Genomic DNA, 6,156 nt, shown 5'->3' with positions numbered 1-6,156 from the left:
ATATGCAATGCTTCGAGCGTAATAATTAACATATATACAGAAACAGTCTGTCTGTGATCCAAAGATTTCAACATTACATCCAAAAGTATATAGCATCTTCATTATCGTAACGTACGATGGAAAAATATCCATTGTATTGTATTCAACACAATTAACACTATTAAACTGCTTGGCACTGCTTCATCCTCACAATCACGTATATCACATGAGGAAGGTGACTTACAAGCACACCGCTCTATATTTGAAACACGTTCCACTAATATGACCATGAAATCCCGGTGCGTATGACTGTTTTGGAGCAGAAATCCACATAAATCTTTTAAGAGCAATATTTTCTCAATTAAATTTCACATAGAGGTAACTGGTGGAACTCAGCGATTGCCACTCAAATCAAACTCTTCACTAACCTTTTCTTTAAACTCTTACAAAGCGATCCTCTTAGAAACTCCTTCCTGTTCATGAACGCCTCCTTCGCTAATACAATTCTCTTTCTGATGTCCTTACTACTGTATCCGTTTTCCTCTAACGTACTGCCTACATAGTTGAATTGCTCAACCTGCTCAAGTTTTTCACCACCCACCTTTATTTTGAGTCTCACATTCCTCGCTCGTGATGCTTTGCAAAACCGCATAACCTTAGTTTTCTTGTGATTAATCCTCATCCCATACTCCTTGCAACGCTCGTATAACGCATCCACTAGAGTCTGAAGCCCCCTCGCTGACTGGCTAATCAACGCCTGATCATCCGCGAATCTCACTGATTTGAACATCATTCCTCCCACTTTTATTCCAGCTTATAACTCATCCCACGCTCCCCTTGCCATCTCTTCAGCGTACACGTTAAAAAGAGCAGCGGCGATAGAGGACAGCCTTGCCTCACACCTCGGCCAATGCTTGCCTACCCAGATTCTCCGTCCGCTACCCTCACTTGCGCAGTCTGGGCCATATATAGATTACGAATCAGTCGTCTATCCCTCCAATCTACACCTATTCGCTTTAGAATATCCATTAACTTTACCCAGTTCACCCTATCAAACGCTTTCTCAAAATCCACGAAACACGCATATACGTCCTGGTCATATTCTAGGTTCCTCTCGACGAGGGACCTCATTATTGCTATTGCATCACGAGTTGACTTCCCTTTTCTGAAACCAAATTGATCTTCGCCCAAATACTCGTTTGCCCTCGCCTCCATTCGTCTGTTCAATATCCTCAGCACCACTTTCGCCGCATGCGATATTAGGCTGATAGTCCTATAATCTCCGCATTCCACAGCTTTCTTCTTTTTCGGAAGCGGAATTAAAACCGTCCTCACGAAATCCTCCGGCCAACATCCCTCCTCCTAGATCCTGCGCACTAGTTCGAAAAACCTTTTCTTACCTTCCTTCCCTATATTCTTCAGAAGCTCACACGGGATATTGTCCACGCCTACTGATTTCCTAGCCTTCATATCACGAAGTGCTCTCTCTATTTCCGAATCTAATATCTCCCGCCCAAGATTATCCTCCTCCACTGCACTTTCCTCCTCTAGAGTCAATCTCTCTGGTCTGTTCATTCCGTCATACAGGTTATCCACGTAATCCTTCCATCCACTCTGTACCTCTTCTCGCTTGGTTAGCATCCTCCCATCTTTAGCCTTAATTTTAGACATAGCTTGTCCTCTTTTGCCTCTCGATAGCGACTTAACTTTGGCGTACAACGCGCCTACTTCTCCATCCTTCTGGAACTTTTCCATTTCCTCACACTGTCTTTTCCACCAAGCCTCCCTTGTCCTCTTAGTTTCACGTGGTAATCGATTATTCAGTTCCCTATACATTCTTTTGCCCTGTTGTATCCACGTTCTTCCACTTCCTCCTCTCCTCCATTTCATTTACCATTGCCTCCGTTATCCACGGCTTCTTTATCCTTCTACTGTCAACGTAGCCAATTGACTTCTCCGCCGCTTTGACTATTCCCGTTTTAATATTACCCCATCTTTCCTCAACAGTCTACGTACTTTCAATCTCCCGTATACTAATGTCCACTAGTTCCTGATATTCTCTCCTCATACTCCACTTCAGGGCTTCTACGTTCCATTTTTTCGCCTTCCTAAATTTCATAAGTCCTTTGAATCTTACGTTGCATTTCATGAGCACTAGATTGTGGTCCGAATCCGTATCCGTTGCGGGGAAGCTGCGCGAGTTTTTCACACTATTCCTAAACCTCTGTCTTACCATAATGTAGTCTATTTGATATTTCCCCGCATCCCCTGGACTTTTCCATGTGTACCTTCGCCCTTTATGATGGTTGAACCACGTGTTTGTGATGAATAATTTGTTTCTCCTACAAAATTCTGCTGCTTTCTCTCCCCTGTCGTTTCGTATTCCTAGACCAAATTCTCCTATTTCGTGTCTATCCCTCCCTTCCCCGACTGAGGCGTTCCAGTCCCCCATCACTACCAGATTTTTCTTACCCGGTGTCTCTAATTATTTCCTCGAGCTGTTCATACACCTAATCTACTTCTTCCTCCCTATGATTGCTAGTGGGCATGTAAACTTGGACCACCACAAGGTTGGTGGGCCGCGCCTCAATTTCTACCACCAGAATCCTATCCCTTACCTGGTCTATACCTACCGCACGCTTACCCATCTTCCCGTTTAATACTAAAGCTACCCCTCGCTGGCTCTCTTCCCCTCCACTATATATAACTCTATACCCATCACTCTAATAGTCCCCGCCATCCCTCCACCTCACCTCGCATAATCCTAAGATATCTATCCTCCCTTTATCCATTTCCCTTTTGATATTTTCTAACTTACTCGCCCTCATCATAGTCCTCACATTCCACGTCCCTACATTTATAGGCGACTTCTTCTTCTCCATCTTCTTGGTCTTCTTTTCTTCCGTCTTCATTGCTGCTGCTGCTGGTGATGATGATGGTGGTGATAAGTCTGTGCAAGGATTTCGCATGTTGGCGACCCCGAGGACCTTGCCGACATCGCTGCCGTGCTCGACACCCGCCCTTTGCGGACGAGTCCCGGGTGATGAGATTCCGAGGCTTATTTGGTTGTACTCCATGTTTTCAGGGAAGAGATAGTTGGTACGGTTTCCCACTTCCATTCCAACAGTGCTTTTCACGTGACACCATCACGTGGACTACCTTTCGTCCGGCTCCTACCCTTCGACCTATCTGGCATGGGTGGCCCTACCGGGAATAATTCAGAATTAATCCCGCCAGTGCAGCTCTTTGGGTCATAGGAACGCGCAAGCCTTTCCACCGCGACAAGGGAAAGGGAAAGGGAAAGGAAATCATGCATTAGATAGGAAGAATTGAGCCCTTCAGACATAACCGGCAATGAGAGTATGGAATCATGTATGATAACAAATGCAGTGAAGGGTTAAAACATCGTCTGAACACCCTGAGGGAAAAAGAAGGCGTGGGTTTAAAGGCTGAGGTTCTTTCCCAGCTTATATGTCCTCCATTCTCCCCCTCCCCACACCACCTTTTCGCATCTAAACTTCCCCCTCCTTCTCCCAGCCACCTCTTTCCCCAACGCCTTTTCCTCTCACGTGCTTCACCTCTAGGGAGTACAAGCGACTTTTTAAATAATAAGTCACCTGAATATGAAACAAAATGCTATGAAACTAGTCGATAGATAAACTATCAGTGGAAAATTTGTGGCCAGTATTTTTTAATTAATTAATGTGTAAGAATTCCATAAGAATAAGCATGAAAATACTATATGTATCCATTACCTGTAATGGAGCATTAGGATCACATTCAACCTATCACATTTAACCTGTTTTTCCATAACTGTTGTAATACCTTTTTGCAAAACGTTTTTGGATTTTATTCGTATTGCAAATGAAAAATAATCAAAGAAAAAGAAACATATATTCTCTTATCGTAGTAAAATGCAAGCCTTTCGTTCAAGTTGATTCCGCCTAGCTCTACAAATAAAATATTTCCATATTCTATGGAAATAGTCGTATTGTCATGATGTAGCAGTCATTTTAGCCAACATGGTATATATCATCGATTCGTTTTCGGGACGTTGGATAGCAGTGATTGGCTTGCCATTTCATTTTCAGTCCGGCCGTTTGAGCCATCCAATTGTCCTCAATAAGGCTTCTTCACTTCTTACGGAGTTGCGCATGTCGTCGATTCATTTTCCGGCTGATGGATAGCATCGATTCACTTGACATTTGATTTTCAGTCAGGCCGCTCGATCCATCCAAAATCTCCAAAAAGGCCTCTTAACATTCTACAGCGTCGCAGATGGCTGGATGTTAAGATATTACGAATAAACCAATAGCAAAAACATCGAACAAACATTTACGAACAAAAAAAATTATATTTATCGTTTTTCCGACTAAGCAAACAATGTTACAACAAAATCAAGAGACAAAATCATTCAAATTGGTTTTTGAACATTGGATTAATAAAACATTGCATAATTAAAGAATCACAATGTAACAGAATATTAGTATACTACTTATCAGATTACATTCCATAATATAAGAGTATTCAATATTATTATTATTCCGTTCCGTCAATAATATTCCGTTGAAGCAGATATTGTAGCTGGAATGAATCTCAATTTGCCAATGTGGTGTATCTGAATTCCAGGCTAATGGTTGGCATCGATTTGGTTGACATCTGATAATAAGCCAGGCAGATCAATTCCTCCATGGGCCCCGAAAAAGGCCATTCTTTCCACTTAAAAGAACAGAGCCATCGTAATCCGCTGGAGCCCTTCTTCCTCTTCTTTGATTACTATTACATTTGAATTAGAAGTTCCCTCATAACCTGTAAAAGACCTTGCCATTTTATACAGCTTAGGTTCGCTGAATGAAAGGTAGAAATAAACTAAATCATCAAATAGATGAATATCCAAAATTATGATTAAGTTTTACAAATTCTATTTAAGGGAAATAAAAAATTATGCATTGGCAAATATTAAACAATTTTATAGCTTAATCAAGCAGATGTGTTTTTTCGTATTGGAGGAATATAAGAATAATCAATCGTAAACAGACACATAAAATGATGTTATTCCATTAAGTTGAGAGGTTTCTATTAACCTAATGTAATATTATAGAATTATTATTAATATTCCGTTGAAGCAGATATTGAAGCTGGAATGAATTTCAATTTGCCAACGTGGTGTATCTGAATTCCGGGCTATTGAATGGCATCGATTTGGTTGACAGCTGATAATAAGCCAGGCAAATTGATTCCTCCATGGGCCCCGAAAAAGGCCATTCTTTCCACTTACAAGAACAGAGCCATCATAATCCGCTGGAGCCGTTCTTCCTTGCTTTCGAATACTATGACATTTGAATTAGAAGTTCCCTCATGACCTGTAAAACACCTCGCCATTTTATACAGCTTAGGTTCGCTGAATGAAAGGTAGAAATAAACTAAATTATCAAATAGATGAGTATCCAAAATTATGATTAAGTTTTATAAATTATATTTAATGGAAATAATTATGCATTGGCAAATATTAAACAATTTCATAGCCTAATCAAGCATAAGTATGTGTTTTTCATATAGGAGGAATGTGACAATTTACAATCGGAAACGGATATATAAAATGATGTTATACCATTAATTTGAGAGGTTTCTATTATCCTAAGGTATAGGTAATACTACGAATTAGCCATACATCTGTCCCTCCCATATCGTCGATTCAGTCTCGGTCTGGAGGGTGGCATCAACTGGCTTGACATTTGAATTTAAGTCAGACCAGTGGAGCCACCTGACAGCCCAGGAGAAAAGACTTCTTCACTATCTACTGAAAGGTAGCGTTAAATTTAAGATTGAATGAGAATTAAGAAGCAGCCAACGTATCAAGTAGATGGGTATTGTTTACGAACTTACCAATAATAACATAATCTTAAGTAGGAACTTTTCTCAGATTAGTATAAAGTTATTAAGTCAATTTTTTTATCACTCTACATCGCCCCGAAAACAGCTCATTTAAGGCCTTTTATATTGAGACGTACTTGGAGCCCCGGGGGGATGCGTAGGAGTGTAAAGCTAAAAAAAAAAACTAGCTAGGCACGGTGAAACAGAGCACCAAAAATTTAATAACAGACAAAAGCGGTCGAATAACAAAAAAAATCACCTTACTGTACTGTGGTTGCGACGATACAAATTAATGACTCGGGG

The sequence above is a fragment of the Ischnura elegans genome, chromosome X (genome assembly GCF_921293095.1).
Source record: "Ischnura elegans chromosome X, ioIscEleg1.1, whole genome shotgun sequence".
Classification (NCBI taxonomy): Eukaryota; Metazoa; Arthropoda; class Insecta; order Odonata; family Coenagrionidae; genus Ischnura; species Ischnura elegans.
The sequence above is the reverse complement of the archived record's forward strand: the minus strand, read 5'-3'. Positions refer to the sequence as shown.